The sequence below is a fragment of the Rhyacophila brunnea genome, unplaced genomic scaffold, assembly GCF_057557595.1.
Source record: "Rhyacophila brunnea isolate RB1 unplaced genomic scaffold, BYU_Rbru_1.0 scaffold_2, whole genome shotgun sequence".
Taxonomy (NCBI): domain Eukaryota; kingdom Metazoa; phylum Arthropoda; class Insecta; order Trichoptera; family Rhyacophilidae; genus Rhyacophila; species Rhyacophila brunnea.
Genome location: NW_028232859.1, coordinates 17751142 through 17769945, shown reverse-complemented (window position 1 = coordinate 17769945; position 18804 = coordinate 17751142). Strand labels below are relative to the sequence as shown.

The following is an 18804-nucleotide window of genomic DNA, read 5'->3' as shown; positions in this document are numbered from 1 at the left end:
AATCCTTTTTATATCAAATTTTATTTAGGTATGGTCCCAATTAGGGAATCCAATCCCGGGATCCCGAATCCCGGGATCCCGGGATCCCGAGCTATTTTCGATACCTATGAATCCCGGGATTGATAAACATAATCCCGGGATTTCGGGATTGATTTTTTTTATCAATTTTTATGGAAAAAATAATAGAAAAAATACTTTTAATACAAAATAACTACATTAGAAATAAACTGAGTTTGAATGAAGTTTGATGTGTAGGTTGCCGATTCATTTTATTTTTTCACATAGATTATTAAAAATGAGAAAGATTGGTAAAAAAACAATGCTTCGCACTTTTAACAAAGTAATTCCACCATGATATCATACGTTTTACGGCAGTTTCATATTTGGCTGACTAATTAGATTTATGAAGCGGAAAGGCCATAAGTACGCCATGATTATTTGCTTTACTATTTTAAATCTCGCTGATCTATTCATGATGTCTTTACTATCAGAAATAGCAATCTCATATTAAATTCACATTATTATTTATATTACAATATTATTTACTCCATTAAACTTGTGTATTTCCAAGATTTAACGTATACAATATTAACAATAAATGTCTTAAATAGTATAAATTATACTAGATTTATTTTTGACCGATTTTATCAATGTTATTTGTAAATATAAAAATTTTATATTAACAATGGAAAAAAATCCCAATCCCGGGACCAGTCCCGGGATCCCGGGATTGTCAAATTGTAATCCCGAAATCCCGGGATCAGAATTTTGGCTCGGGATTGGATTCCCTAGTCCCAATATTGAAGCTCGATTTGAAGGATTTCAAGTTATACACATTTATATTTTTATAAAAATCGGTGTTTTTTAAAATAGATATAAAAAAATATTAAAACTATGAATTAGTCAAAAATCTCTTAGCGATATACTTAGAAAACATAATAAACTAAATTCTAATAATAAATACGACCATAAAATATATGTAATAAGATGGGGTCCTGCGACAAATTCACATTTTATTACATTGTGTTATAATTGTAAGTTTATCTTTGACTTAAAATAAAAAATATTTTCTTTTTAATGTTTTCAGATACATATTTATTAATAAACAAGGTTGAAATTGTAAATTATCAAAAAAATGTCTCAAATTGCAAGATTTGTATTTTTCCGCTAGATGCCTCTGGTCGGTAAAGACATCGCCCGGTCTATAGTGTCGTGGGTCCCAGGTTCGAATCCTGGATCTGGCAAGTACACATATTGTTTTTCAATTTGTGTATGAGTCAGAGTATGGACCTAGTAGGTTGAGCAAATGGCTGATACCCATTTCTCGTAAACACACAATCTGTTAATACAAAACCTCCACCGTTTGGAGGCCCATATTAGGGTCTAGGATGATTTGGCACCGGACAACTGGACGCCACGGAATTCGAAAATAAATAGACGTTAGGTACTTATAGGTACTTTAAAAAAATATATTCAATATTATTATTTATATTTCAATGATTATATTATGATTTAATAGTTGGTGAGAATGTAAATATGCAGACGTAAACAATGATTTAATCGTGCATATGTTTAAGTTCCAACGAAAAAAGAGTTTTTTATTTTATATAAAGCCTTAGGCATGGTAATTCTCAATCCGCGATAAAGAATACATTATGTTAAGAGTAAAATGAATTCAAGCTACTAAGTAGTAGATAGAAACTGATGAAAATATCTCCTCTACACGTGTCTACGACAGTGCGGCATCCAATTGTCCGGAGGCCAGTCGTTCCATTCCCCCATATTATGATCTTATTAGGAGCAGACATGGCCGAAAAAAAAAGTAACAAAATAAAAAAGTAGCAACGATGGCCGAATGGTAAGAGTGTCGGTTTATAATATCGTGGGCCCGAGTTTAAATTCCGGGTCTGGCAAAAAATACGTCGTTTTTTTTCAATGTGTATTTGGACCAAGAGTATGGACCTAATAGGTTGAGCAAGTGGCAAACATCCATTTCTCATAAAAACAAAAATCTGTTAATACAACAACCTCCACCATGTGGAGGCTCATATGATCTTGGGATTGAACATTGTAAATATAAATATTAGAATATTATAGAGCAATCCCATAGAAGCTGGTCCCGCTGGTGAATCGGCATGTCAAATATTAGTTGCCTGATGGAGCTACCAATAACTGCCCTATACTTTAGGGTAGACAACTGGAAAGCGGTCACTATGGATATGAACAGGTGGGGATAGTGGTTGGAGGTAGCCAGGACCAACCCCGGGTTGTCATACTCCTGATGATGATGATGATGATGTAACTATAAATGGAATGGAATTTTATATTCGACACTCATGAAACCAAAAATTAATAATCAAAGGGTGGGTATTATTAATGATTGCTTAATTTGGAGGTGGTCCAAGTCGTTGTGTGAGTACGATTTATGGTCTCTGGTTCAATATCAAATGCTGATCAGTCCATTGCGTGGATGAGCCACGCTATTTTTTTCAGATTTATGTCGAGATAATTATTATTGCGAATGTATTATGTAGGTAGTTCAACAATTAATGTAAAGGATACTTCTAGAATCTTAATTAATGAAACATTAAGTTTGTAATACTATGACCAATAAAATTATACACACTCACAAAATTAATTGTTATACGATATTAATCAATGCACCATTTTGCATTTCAAATGCAATGTTTATTTGTTGGAAAAAGATACTTTAAAAATTAATGAAGAAGTTTATTGATAGCATGATACACTCTAAATGCTATAATGTAAATGTTTTTTTTATTCCGCTACCATAGGAATTTTTTACGAGAAATGGGTGTTGGCCACTTGCTCAATCTATTTGCTCCATGCTATATAATGTTTGAGACTTTCACAGTTGTTTCTTGTCGTACTAGATTTTTGGGTTGCCACCGCGTGTTCTTTCTCCTTCTTTCCTCGACGTTTAGGACTCGTTGCAGAAGCCATTCTCCTGTTTGGAATTTGTCAGATGCCAAATTCGAATCCGCGATCCACGGCTTCTGAAGCGGACACTCGATCACTCATCCATCGCGGGCCATGAAGATTTTAATATGGCCACCACGATCGATGGTTGTACGCGATTCACTCAACCCCTAACTGACGGAGGGTGTTGATATCAATTTATTTCAATGGAATGAAAAATCTGAGCAAAATAAATTTTAATGTCGACGAAGTGAATGTCACAATAAGAAGATGGTGCGAAATTTAAATTTCGAAACATTTATCTTTAGCCAGCTTATTTGCCAAGGACAGAGTAGTGAGTGACAGGCCGTGATGTCACGCGGCCAAAACAAGCGCAACGAGACAGGAAAACTCGGGATGCATTACTTCACGAAGAATCAAGATCACATACGCCTGTATAATAAATAGTTGCTGATCGGTCGGTATGGCCAACCAATCTGAGGACAAAATGAATCTCAATTACATTTGAAATCTGCATAAATTGTCAATTTTAACAATTTAGGTTAATTTTAATTATTCTAAAAATTTTAAAAAATAATAATAATTTGAAGGCCTTGGCGTCCACGATAACGTAATAAAAGTTAAATGAATATAATATGCCCGTTTTTAACGTGTTACCAAGAGTATTTTTTCAAAGAACATCGGCAAACATTTCGTGGTGGAAACTAAAGCTTATATAGATTATTAATTAAAATGTAGACAATACATTGAAAATATCTCTATAAATTTCGACATTTTTGTGTAGGACAATTTTCCATTAGGGTTATCATTCTTCCATACTTACGTAATTAAATTACATATTATTTCAATAATATGTAAGTACCACTAATTTAATAATTACACGATAATAATATGGTAAGTACCTATATATTTCTGTATTTTCAAATATAAATTAATTACGTATTAGAGTACATGTCTATATATATGTACCTACATATTAATGTTATACACAATAATAATAAATATACTATACACAGATAATATACATCAGTTCGCGGGAGTATTAGATGATGAAACATTCCATCATTTTGAAAAGAGAATAAACCACGTTATTTATTGCGTTCAACATTGAAATTGTCTTTGGTACGCTTTGTGCCCAGCACCAAGCATTAAAATTAACAATTTTCCGATTTATTTCGCTATTCGCCGTGTCTGCACGAAATAAGCAAATAATTCAACGACAATATTTACAATAAAAATTAACTTCGCGTCTTTCAAATAACATTGGTACGAAGAATATACATCAGTACGTGTATTACATTTAAATATATAAATAAAATAATTACAAGATAAAAATAACTTTTTGTATAGGTACAACGTTTTTAAATTTTCTGTTGAATCATTTAAACTTTACTTGACTAGCTTAAACGAACTTAAAAAAAATTGTACTTGATAGAAATACTGAATAATGAAACGTCATTTTTCATATTGATTTCCATAGTAACGCACGTATATATTATTTAATAATTTAGTTACTAGGACCCCCTAACAACCAATAATGGTATCGAAATAACTTTTCATACAAAACAGAATTAACTAAAAATGAATTCAATTCTACTTAAAGATGGCTAAAAGTATTAAAAAATGCATTGGCATGGTTCTGATGATATTCTAAAAGTTTCAATTGTCTAGCTAGTCGGGAAGTTAGTTAAAAATCGATTGCAAGATTTGTACCGGACAAACAACCACAGGACAAATAAGAATACGACCTAAGAAAAACGTTGTAATAACGACTATCTACGTGCAATAATAATAGCAGTGATTTTGAAAACCTGTCAATATTTAGTTAGGCGAAGTTAAACATTCCCGATTGTCATAACTTGTAGCGCTTCTTACGTAGACACCGAACAATAATTTACTAATAACATAACAGTATATAATAATATGAAACATGCACAATGATAAACATAATACACCTATTCAATTTTATTTATTGCACGCTGCTCCATTTTTCTTGCAGGCGACAGATTCTATTTTATTTTGCGATGTCAGCAAGAATTTTTTAAGAAGTGTTATTGTATCTTATCCTCATAGCGAATAAACAAAAATGTGTTATAAAATGCTAACCACTTCCACAACTCCGGGGTTATGCGAGTTCATACATTAAAATCATGAAAACGAGCGAAATTGTCTCCAACTTGTAAATCTATTTTTGATATTATATCGGTATGTCGGAAAGAATGACGGATTAGAAAATTAGGCGGAACTTAAGAAGCCAAGAATAAATTTAATAATTCGACGTCGTTTGTCGCTTCCGATCAATGGCACGTTTTGTACAATACAAGCAATATCACGGGCGCGTCTCCCAACATCACCAAGGTTGTGATATTTTCGGAAACAACGCAAAATCCGCCATCTTTTATTTTCAAATTCAATTGATAGAAATCAGACAGAAGTATGGTTATAGATTCAACCAACGTAAATGTTTGACTGGGTTCTTGTGGCTATGTTTGTCAGTGCAGTGAATCGAACCGTATGTTTGGTCAATGATTTTAAAAGTAAATCTTCACCACAAATTTTCTCTAGCTTCTCTACAAGTAACTCTGCAGTAATTTATTGAATACAATTCGATGATAGATAATTATTTTCCCGAGAAATAGGGTTTAGAACAGCAGAACCGTCATCCGAAACGTTGGTTAAAATTGGATTTGACTTTTTGAAGCTTTAAACAGCGGGAATAATATTTAATTTCAGATGGTACATGATTGAATAAATTGACAATCGATGGATTATGAGTAAAGAGAAAAATATAATATAATTATAACAAAAAATAATATTTAGTTTAATGGGAAACCTGATAGGTATTGCTTATTTGAAATGATTATAATGGTCATGAGGGTTTAGTAGACCCATATTTTTATACTTTTCAGACCATGCTGAGTGAATATATTTTTTTACAAAATAAAAGATAATTATAATGATGCAATCTCATGAAAAATTTGTTACCCCATCTCCACCTGTCATATTACACATACATAGATATTATACAACCGCGACACACGGTCACTACTAATAGTACCTGCTAACTAAACTTTCAGTACGAGTGTATTGCAGGAACAATACAAACATAGACCCCCTTCAAATCAACTCGCTTAATTAGTCGTATCGTGAAGCATCGCCAGTTGTTTATGCCTGGGAATGTCCCAGGAGCAGTTACCCAAGACTGGGGTTACCATGCACTCAAGTGTGCTCTGGCTGAGTTTACATGGCAAAGTTAAGAGTACATGTGAGAGAGGACCATGGAGAAGACAAATAATAATAATAACGTATAAATCAAACGCTAATATAAAACTTCCAAGCGATCTAAAGAGATTTTCATTGCAGGTACAGTAAGATATGGAAATTTCAAATCAATCAAGCAGAGAATGGGAAGTAAGTACGAGTTAATGATTCCAAACAATCCCTGTAAACTAGCCGGCAAGTTGGAGTAACTTGTGTGAGACGATACTTATTATAGCACACATTCGCAAACAGTCCGATGTTATGGGGAATGCCACTGCATTAGCGATATGCTTGTGGATTGATGGTAGCTTTTTATTATTATCAAGAAAACTCTAGAAAGCCAATTAATGATTCCGATTGTGAAAAACAAAGGCGCTCTGTCAAGTTTTCCGGACGGCGACACAGAGAGTCCGTAAGATATTAGGTCACCTTAAAGTCTCTTAGTGTGAGGCCTCAGTGCCAGCGTTCGGCGCAGCGTTGAGCGTTCTGCACAACTCAAACATATAACCGTATACATGTATAACCAAAAAAAGACATTGTCTACGAACATGTTCACACACGGTTATACGTTTGAGTTGCGTAAAACGCTCAACGATGCGCCGAACGCTGCCACTCAGGATGCAACGTATTGATGGATGTATGGATGATGTGTTGTTACCTCAGATTGATTTGGCAGTGGGCGGGTGTGTCGGGCGACATGTGGCGGCGGGCGGCTGGTGGCGGGTGGCTGGCGGCTGATGGCGACTCGACCCTGGTGACAGCTGATGAATGGCGAGTGAGGCGAGTGCAGTGGGCGGGAGGCGGTAGGCGGCCGCTCGCGGCTCTTCGCCGCTCTATTTGTGCTGGGCCTGGCAGTACTCGCCGCTGTCCAACCTGAACTCCATCAATGTCGCCAGTGAGCACACTTCCAACTGGAAACAAACAACAAAAGCGTTAGGAATACAATAATCTGCACATTTCCTTAATCTAGTACATTTTCCGGTAAATATAGCGCATTACCACATTGTAAATACACAATATGCATTACTGCGTAAACCAGTGGTATATAATCTGTTCGAACGCAGGATACATGCATAACGGAAAATCTTAATTTAATGCACTGATAAACGGTGACAAAAAGGGTTCTCTAGATTTATAATTTTTTCTAAACTTCAATTGTTTTTTTATTTCAAAATCAGTACAAGTTTATTTATGGATAAGCTCACCTGATCCACTATTTGAGCCTGTTGATTTCCTACAACTTGGCTATGAGTTACAAGAAAATAATTTGTATCCAAGACAAATGACGAATGAACCTCTACCAAATTATTTAGTTAAACCATGCAAATGAAATTCTAACTGCCGTACATTATCATGTAGTTATAAGAAATCGGCTTTGACATCTATATCATTGTGCAAATCTGTAAGTAGTGTTTGTAAAAATTGTGATCATGATACTTAAAGCAGTTTGAATTTTTTTTTTTTTTTTTTAAATAAAGTGCACTTAGTGTGTGGTTAGTGGTTATTGTTATTTCATTTATTCACCTACCTATATGTGCAACCTACACTGTTTCTGGATTGACCATTATACTAAAACTAATGTCATATGCATATATGTGGTAAAGAAACCAATCTGGGTGATTTTATACAAAAATATTACTAAATATAATAATTTAAGCCAAGGAGGATCCTAAGAATCGATAATTTTGAACACATTGCACTACCCGCTATTTTAATTTTTTCAAATGGGACGAACCGTTCTACGACCATGCCGATGGCATGGTACAATTATTGCATTTTCAATCAATCCCTGATTCGGTCTTGGTTTTATTAAAGAACTCAAAACAATTTTTGGTGGATTATAAGAAAAAAATTAAAACCTCAATAAAAAAAAATTGACCACTAATATCGCCTGGCAACATCGACATTATATATCATTGTGACCCTTAAAACCTATTCCAATTGTCAGAATGCGTTCCGCATATTATGTATACGAAAAGTCTATGGGATCCTGCACTATTATACTAATGATAAAAGATAACGTCGCGATACTACTTTTTTAAGGCATATTAAAAAATGTATAAACTATTACTCCCGTTTCAGACGGGACACCGGTGTCGCGCTCGTATGTAATAAGGAGGCCTTTGTATTCGAATAAAGGGGCCTTTGTATTATGTTTACGAAAGCCCAGAGCTAATGAATCGACGCATAATTTCGCGATATAAATTAGAACATAAAACTGGATGCGGTCATAAAAACATGTGTATCGGCGGCTTGAGAATGTAGCGGCCGACGGAAAAGTGTACTGGACATGCTTTAAGCATTAGCTCGGGGCGTTCATAAACAAAATACAAAGGCCTCCTTATTATATATAAGCGACACCGGTGTCCCGTCTGAAATGGGCCTTACACTGTAAACAAATATTCTTCATAAAATTCGTCAAAGATCTAATACCGGCCTTACACATAAATGCAATACAGTTACATGTTAAGCCCGTCATGTCTCGAGTAACTAGAATAGACGAAGAGTTAATTCATGTGAACCCATATAGATAATACATATTATTATTAAATTAATCATTGATGCTAGGTATCAATCATTATTGACAGCAGAGATAACGTCCCAATAAAGCGTTTAATTTTACGAAATACTCCCCTAGCGTTTGACATATTATTATAGTGATCTTTTACTCGCCTAAATTGAGTATTTCTTGCGTGAAAGAAAAACAAGCACAAAGAAACCGTGAATTTTCGTCAAAACAATAACGACCAACAAACTTTCAACCCTTTTATAACGAGTGATGATAAATAAATGTCTAAAACGTAAAGTTTTATAGGGCATCTGTTGAACGTAGCCGTATATCAATTAATAAATTAATAATCAAAGGAACGATCACCTCGCCGAAAAAAAATTTATAGAATTTTTCCGCCCTTTAAAAAAATAATAACCGTCAGCAAAGTTGACATTTCATAATAAGACACTCTCGGGAAATGTGTAAAAATGATGTCTTCAAGGCTAGGAAAAATAATTTTAACACTTGGCAATTATCCACGACGCGGTTTTAAAAAGTTTTACATACGTTCCTTTGTGCTGGGTCTAAAAATACGCACCGGTTTATTTATTACATTAATGCCACTCCAAGATACGCGCGAAATATCCAGAAAATATTGGCGATTTGCCCCGTATTCAAAAATTAATATGCTCAAATATGTACCTGCTTAAATCTGTTTGCATACATACAAATTTTATGGTTCTATAACCAAATAGGTACAATGACTAGTTTACGTTTAGTTTTCATTCAAATGGAATTTTCTCTATGCAATTAACGTTTCATAATAAATCTGCAAATAAAAAATGCAATAAAAAGAAATGAGATATTATTTTCCACCTTTTACCAACACAGTAGCTGCTATCCACTGTAGGTATAACCTAGTTATACTAGTGTCAGTGTCGACCTTGAGTAACATTCAGCTACCTTACAATGTAAGTAAATTGAAAATTAATTTGTACTGACGTAAACATAAGTAATATATTATATCATTTTATTACATACAAGACCGTGCCAAAACTTCTTGACAGCTGCTTCTGGTTGCATGTAAACGAAAATGCATCATCTAATATTAGATTGTACTAATCCGGAAAGATGTGAAAGGTGTACAACGAAATAAATTTCTCTATTTACATTGACAAATATAGCGGTACTTCATGTTGTTTTTACATGTTGCATTTTATTTTTTATCATGAAATATAATATAGGTATGCTATATATATATATTAAACTTAGCGTTTTCCTTCCATAGAATAAAGATTAGGTATATTAGATCATATCCCATACTATAATACCATACATATCAATAGGCAATGTTGTGCATACCATTGTAAATCTCGGGGAATGCTTGTACTATAATTCAGTAGTTCTATTTTTTTTCGTTTCCCTGCGCCCTTAATTGCCAATAGAGGAAGGCAATCGACAATCTTGCCCAGAGAAACACAATCGAGAGCTTTTTAAAACTTTCGAGCTGCATGCGTAATGTCTGCGATATGGAAAGTGTTATCGTCTGAAGAAAACAGTCATCGAAGTATACGTATCCATCGTGCAATAGAATTAGATTATGTTTTTTTGGAACAGCTTGCGGCGCACGAATTTACCTTCTAAACGCAGAATCAAAGCAGTGAATCGCACTCAAAAATCATCGACGATTTGTAAGACTCAATATTTATATAACATAAAATTAACATTCAGAAAAGGCTAGTGGGTGACTTATTCCTCTGTTATAACAGTGGTAGGTACGCAAAAATTTGAAAACGGCAGTTGAAAATGTTTAATAAAAAAATTCGGTTGGCATGCAGAAGACATTAAAACAGCTCCCACGTTTAATAAATTCAGAAGGGAGACTTTTTCAGTTGACAGTTCACACATGATAATAAAAAAGTAGTCTCTAGGGAGGCACTAGCATGTGGAATACTGCCTTATTATATACCTACATGTAATACCGTTTGACAATTATTGTTTGTAGAAGGCGACAAGAGATCAACAATATAGTAATCTTTTATTAAAAATCAGATTAACTTGGTAACTACGAGATACGCCCCTAATAATTATTGCAGTCGACTCTGGGTCCATAACTCCGCCCATCTTCGTCGCGCAGTTAAACATCCGCTCCTGAATTCCCCGTCCATCAAAACAAGTATGCAGTTCCGATATGTGAAAATAGATTAGATAGCTGACGCCGGAGCCAAAATTGTGAAAAAAATATGCCAAAACTAATCGTTTCCAAGTATGAAACGCCTTGGCAATGGAAACGCTTGAACTTGAAACAAGATTGACGAGAAGCGTCGTCGTTATCCCATCAGTCTTGCCAGTAGAAACTATTAATTGAAAATACAATATATGAGGCGCAGTCAATTACGGAACACTGGAATAATATTATGTTTATAATTAAAATATTACGAACTAAGCCAAGTTTTTCCGTATTCCAAAAAAGTAAGTTGTGTTAAGCCTGTATTGATTTTATGAACATAATAATGCAACGTTTAAAAGTGAATTGGAATTTCCCTCGCTATTTTTAAACTCAAAAATGATTCAACAAATTTGATTAGACGCATGAGCACATTGTCAATATATAAAAATGAATGGTAGGTACATTTTATGCAATTAGAAAATATCGACTGTGTTTAGGAAAAAGGGCGTAACCCTCGATTTTTTGAAAAGTGCTTTTATTAGATATTAACAATGTATACCTACAACTAAATACACGTTCTGTAAAAAGTAAGTAAGCCGCAAATGCCGAATTATTATCTAAATTCAGGTTTTAATTGAGTTTTCATTAAGTTTTCATTTCAGGAAAAAAGCATTTACCCTCAATTTTAATGATTTTTCTGTAATTACTTCTTTATTAATTATTAGATCGAAAAGATAATATTATACCAAATCATCAATCATCATGCACCCAATATCTGTGCCTTTTTTTTTTTTTTTTAAATATTAAACCAAAATCATTCAAAAAACGTTTTTTGCCCCTCCTGTAAAATTTGTTCTATGAGGGTTACGTTCTTTTTCCTAAACACGGTCGATATAAATAGGATATAAAAACTATTAATCGTCTCTATACGTTCAGAAATATACATTTTACGCGTTTTTGTATTTTTATTGAGTTGCGATACGTGTCATTGCTGACCACTAATTTAAAATTTACCAACACCATGCTAGTATAATAGTAGAGCGGGATTGCATTTAATTATTTCCGGTTGCGTTATAGGCGAAATAGTAAAGTTTTGCGGAAGTACATAGCAATGCATTGCACTTGGCCAAGAGGAATATAGTCAACTTGAGAGACCTTCCTTCTCCCAGCAGTGGATTGAGATACATGGTGTGCAGATTTATGGCACTTCGTTTCTATGGTTTACTAGTTTAGACTGCCAAACATTGGTCAATAGGATTTATTACTTGTTAACTATGCACATCTTTCAATTAAGATAGAGGGCAAAAGCAATTGCGCTTGTTGATTTTTCATATACGCAATAAATATGGGATAATTAAACAATATTTTAAGCATTAGTTGTTTGTTTCCCAACGTGCAATACCAACCTGCCATCTCCCATTGGTAATGTCAATTGGGAGGGCAAGAACTGTGTTAAATTAAATCGCTTCGGATATTGATATATTCCACTTGCGTAAGTTGAGTTCGGTGGATGTTATTTTACATATTTTTTAAACAGGGTCAACTAACTTAGCTCATTCGGTGTTGGTACTTCCCATCGACGTATTTTTTTATGATCTTCTGTTTACTCTTGTTGTGTATATAAGTATATTATAAATACTGTTAGGTACATATTTCTTTGATTCACCCCCATGGCAGTAGTGAGCCCCATGAATTATTTATAATTTGTACAGTTAAATATATGTTTAAAAAAAATAATTTGAAGTTAAAACTAGTTCTATAAACTGACATGTCTTATGACAAGCGGTTTCGACTAGTCATTTGCCAGTTTTCACTGCTCTCTACGGTAAGACATGCAAATTATTGCGGTGATTTCGCGATTCTGCCATTCAAAAGGAGGAAAAAAAAGTTTGGCGAGACTCCACAATGTACGCGCTTCGGAGGAAAAACGTTTCCCGAAATAATCGTTCCATTTGCACAGGGCGGAGCAGAGCTTTCTCGCATGCAACCCACTTCTCTCGAAAGTCGCCCGAATTTTGTTTACGATAAATAAATAATAACAACACGAAGAAGATCCAGCCGGCCGGAGAATATCATAATGTTTTCAATATTTTGAATATTGCTTTGAGAAGACACGCGTGAGTGGGCAGCCGGAGGAGCGGTTGCCAATATTATGGAACATGTGTGAATATTGGAAATGGACTTGCCCCTCGCGATTATTTAGATACTCGGCTGAACACACTACGCCTAAATGAGATATGTATACTGTATTTACAAAATAAAAAAGAAATCATCAGGATGTATCTGCCTAATTATATGATACTGTGTGACAATTCCAAGTATTATTTAAGAGAATACAATGACAAAGAAACGTGATGTAGGTATTATCAAAGTTAATAAGTGTCACTCTATAATTTTATTATCAATGGTACCAACTAACAAATACAGGCGTATTAAATAAAATTAGATACAATAGTAATCCAGATAATTTAATAACGATCCGTACGGTTTCGGTGGCTAAGAGATATAATATGATAATAATATGACTTGTCAAAGATCTGCTAAGCACACAAACCACCACTAATCTTTATTCATTCGTGTGGATTAAATATATTTATTAGATACATATTAGTACAATATTGTTTATATGAATTTCCACAAATTATATAATAGTGGTATAAGTATAGTAATATGTAATTAAATAATCATTTTATTAACGTAGTTTTATTATGATTGCAATTTAATTATACTCTATTAAGAGCACAAAACTAGGTGACTCAAAAATCCACTGCATTTGTTGACGTAGTGATAAAAACATAATTGCACAGATAATAAATGGCTGATGATTTTAGTGCACAGACGAATCTCCATTAGGCTACTAACGATATACCTACCTATGCAATTACTATTACCTGAGTGTTACCACAACAAAATGACAATTTAATAATTTCGTGTGATAACGAAATTCCGAATTGGCTTTAATGATAGAGCGACAAGCACACTAATAGCTTGTTATCTAACAAAATGTCATGTAAATGGTGGCAATGTTTTTAGATACATATATCTAAAAAATATAAATTAAAATGTCAAAGCTTTAGGGAAGAATGTAAACAATACTTACGGAACATTCTTATGTAAGTATTATTATTTAATGTAAAAAATATATTTTACAAAAAAAGTAGATATTAATTACTCAGTAATGGTTTATGTTTTCATTAGAGTGTAATGCATTGAAAACAATTTACTATAGATATATAATGACACGGTTGACAAAACAAACAAGTCAAGTTTGACAAGCCGAATGAAATTTCGTATTATTTTCAGTAATTCAATGAAATGCGAAAGATAAATAAAAATAAACATTAATGTGTTATCAAGGCTAAAATAGCAACATTACATATTATTAAGAATATACATTTAATAAATATACCTTTCCTTCAGCATTTCAGAGAAAAATTATTTTAACAACAACAAAACAAAAACAGAAAACTTTTAAAGAACGTCACAAAATTTTCACAACACTGTCACTCACTGGTCAAGAAACAACAACTGGAATTTTGTTTCAAATGATGTTAAATTAAAATCCAATAATCACAAATAACGAATGCGTATCGTAAATATTCACAGGATTGTCTTATCGCGATATGCTCGAGATGAGTTTGTAAAGACGAGATAATGTATCAAATTTTATTTAGACGCTGAAAAGTATGTAAACAGAAAAGTTGAACGGGCGAGCTTGGCGGATTGATGCGAACTGTGAAGAGTGGGTAATAGAATAGCGAAAACCTGCGGAGTGAGGAGGCGCGGGCGAGTCGCAAAAACTTCTGGCGACAGTCACCGAAATTTCGGTTTGTTGTTGTGTTGACTTTGAGAGAAAAAATGCCAGGGAGCGGTACATCTTAAAGACAGTTAGTACCGCAAAGAAAAACGTTTCGCGGAAAATTACGACTGTTTGGGATGTAAATAATACTATTTTGTTTGTCGACTGGTTATGTTTACAAACGTGACCACGGGACTCGCACCGTTGTCCTGACGTTTTCCAGTTTTGTGCGCAATTTGCACGGCAGAACTTAGATGACTAACGGCGATACGACTAAGTTTACATGCGCATTGTAAATACATTTGCAAATATTTTTAGAGATTCAGAGCCGTATCTATCATCTAACTAAATATACCTAATGTATTTGAAAACCGCTCCAATTGGCTTACTCATAAACGATAAGTATAAAATATATCTCTACATGTAAACAAACACCTAACCGTCCGTCGTATTCTAAGTATGTTAGATTTCTCCTAGAGCTATGGTCTTCTCTGCAGCCGGTACAGAACCGTGTCCGAAAAGCGTGAGATGTTATACCGGAAAAGGGTGGCCGTATAAAAAAAACGATACGTTATTCGTAGAGCATTTCATCCAGTAATGTTCCAAACCGGCTCACGCTGAAACGGCGAGATATAATACATATAATTTACATATAACTGACATAACCTATCTAATTATTGGCATTGAGAGAGACGCTTGGATGTCAAACAGCCGTAAACGAGATAATAACTAATCGCCACCATGGCCCAACTTATGTTTGTCCTACTCAAAAATTATTTGCCTTTTAGAATATGCTATTATATAGCTATAGCATAATAATATAGTATAAGTGTGAGGCCTCAGTGCCAGCGTTCGGCGCAGCGTTGAGCGTTTTGCGCAACTCAAACGTATAACCGTATAAATTTATAACCAAAAAAAGACATTGTCTACGAACATTTTCACCTACGGTTATACGTTTGAGTTTCGCAAAACGCTCAACGCTGCGCCGAACGCTGCCACTCAGGACGTACACTTAGGAATCGTACACAGTTGAGTGTACGCCGTTTTATCGTGGGAAATTCTTCCTGGGACGCTCCCAGCGTATCTTTGAAGGGCGCCTCTCATTCGTTTCACCACGGTATACGCTTGAAATTGTATAAATACGTTGCGGGGTAGTGGAGGTAAGTCATGTGACCCGACTAGAAATGATTTATTTAGCTTTTGGCATACGGCTGACAATCGTAGTTTATTTACTACTTCGAAGAAAACAGTTAATTTAATATGGGTTTGTTAGAGGATGACTGAATTGTATCTAAACATTAACATAATCGAGCGAGCCCTGAATTAATCAAATTGCTAAAACTTGTCTAATAGGAATGGCTATAATATTGTTGTGAGGAATACATCTTTATGTTGATGGCTGGTCGATCACATTGATTAATCGGATTTAAGTAAAATAGATCTACATGTTATCCAACTTTAATAATGTTGCTCAACTCCGGGGAGATTCGACGTGACATGACATTTAACCAGTAATAACAAATTAGACTTGAAGACGAAGGTAGAATTTAAGTCACGAAATCCTATCAATTTGAACTCAGCATGGCCTATAAAATATACTTACGCGTGCGAGTCTGACATTGAATCGTAAAACATTGCCTACGTCACATGCTTCGAATCTTTAAAGTTGAAAAACTACCACTTAGGTACCTATTTATTTAATATAATAATATAAATTTGAATATTTACCGATTTGTACTAGTTACAGTTAGAATAATACCTAACTACATAGGTCAAAAACCATTGAGAAGTCTTGTGAAATAATAGATATTATTGTCTATGTATTGTTAAGATTACAATAGGTCCCAATATACATCATATACCAGAACATGAAAAATCAGTAATAAGAAAATTATACGCAGAGAGCTAATCATATTATTAATATAATATTTTCTTTAAAGAAAACCAAAATAGATTACGTGACCTCAACAAAAATAAAGTTACACGAGTAACAGTAAAAAGGATCAGATGTTTATTAATGTAGGTATTAAAAAAAGAAAACTGGCTTTTACAATGTTTTGGAAATATAATATAACAAAGACGTGAAAAATCTCGTCCCTCGTTTAGAAGAGAGAATAAAACAAACCGAAGTCAAGTCGGTATTATCAATGGCGTTCGCATTCTGTCCTTCCCACGAGAAAGAAGCAACCAATAAAGTGGAATCCCACGAATCCTTAATCAACTGTTGTCAACCCGAACACAATATTTTTACGTACCTATAGGTAATGAAACGTAATTATTATATTTGTATGTTTTCAACCAAGTTTGATTTGCATACTTTTTTGTCACCTTGTTTTGTTTATAAATTGTTAATATACGGGTATCAAGATTTTTAAAATTGTTTTTTTTTTAAGTATACCTGGTCCTGTACCATGATGTCCCGCATTCCCTAGAGCTCCGCGAAGAAAAGCTATAACAAAGTAGATAGGAAAATCAAAGCATAATATGAAACGCAAACGTTCTAAAAGTCTCGATATCAAAATACCAAAAAAGCTTCAGTTGACATTGAAATAAAATAAGACAATATGTGATGTGTATAGAATTTTATAATGCGGTAATTTTAATCATTCTTCATAATAATATAAATGAGAGCGATATATTTTCGTAGAAATCGATGGGAGACGAAATGTCACAAAATTTGTAACGATCGTTAGCGGAGAAAACATTTCCGAAATGCGAGGATCGCGTGTCATGTTGTTTTTTTTTTAATTATTATTGTTCAAATAAAAGTCAGATGTGAAACCTCATATTATTATTTACTATTCAAAAAAACAACAACTTTACGGGTAATTAGAATGCGTTCATACATGAAAGGCTATCAACTATAGAATTCATAGGAAATGAGTAGGAAGTTAAAGTTCAAACTCACATCACTACAAACACACAATTTAATTATCAGACAAAAAAAAACAACGCTAAGGATGAAATTATACGTATGTAAGGAATCTGTTTAGTATATATTTAAACATAATATTACCAGATACATTTATCAAATTTAGATTTGATTTAAATTAAAAAGAAAACCAGATATTGTAGCCAAGGGCGAAGTTTTTCAGTATCTTTCAAAATGTAAAGTTATACCTACGTACTGATAAAACGTCAAAAGATAATAATAATAAAAAACAAAAAAAAAGTTTACGAGAAGACGAATATTTTAAAACAACTTTTTGAACGTGATGTTAATGTTAAGACACGGTTAAGTATCTTTCCATTATTTATGGTTTACGCGATTGTGTATTTTATACACGGAAAAATATACAGAACTTTTATAATGATAAAACTAATTATTATATTCACACATTATAAGTAGGTATCTGCAAAATTGTGTGGAATATTTTTATTTTATTTTCAATGATACTATTAGTATCCATTAATTCTCGTGTCACAGAGTTTTCATAATAATATTACATGTATTTAATTTAGAAAATTGGCAAATTAGCAAAACGTAATTACGCTTTGATTCCGTTTTTATTATTACTAATAGTGGTATGGCGCCCAATTTTGCCGAGTATTTGTTGTTTACAATCTATCAGGGATACATTACGAGAATAGTTTACCGTGAAAATAACAAATGGCGATATTGAGATGGTCGAGAGAAGAAATTCTGGCAGACTTTCAAATTCATTGGCGCATCGAAATAATAATCCCGCTCGATAATCATCACTACAATGCCAACGCGTGAGCACTCAACAAGTTATCGATGAGTCATTTGTTTATACGTTGACAGCTTTACGGAAATGAGTTCTGTAAAAGAAAATTCTAGAAATTGAGAAAAATGCTGCATTAAAACATAAATAATTTAAAATCATTGTTCAGTATATTCTTGACGCTAATCTGAGCATAAAATTAATCTGTCCCACAATAAATGCTATAATATTTTGAGTGTCGGTAACTGAATTGAAGGCATAGTCATTACTCATTATGCTCGGTACTATATAGCATAACAAAGAAAAAAGGTAAATCATAATTCTAGAGAAAATTAAATTAATCTAATTCGAGAAACCGAAAGATACGGCGGCGGGATTGGAAGTATCTTCTCATAATATATTTTTAAGATAATTGGTTTAGGTCAGGGGTCAGCATAAGCGGCTCTTTGCATAGATG

General features: G+C 33.7%; 1 long non-coding RNA gene across 1 annotated transcript in view; it reads right to left on the bottom strand.

Moving 5' to 3' along the window:
- LOC147071987 (uncharacterized) overlaps nt 1–18804 on the bottom strand; it is a 129736-nt gene that overhangs the window by 735 nt on the left and 110197 nt on the right. The window contains exon 3 of the long non-coding RNA XR_015070648.1: nt 6860–7112. This is a non-coding gene — a long non-coding RNA (uncharacterized LOC147071987). The remainder of the gene's footprint in view (nt 1–6859; nt 7113–18804) is intronic.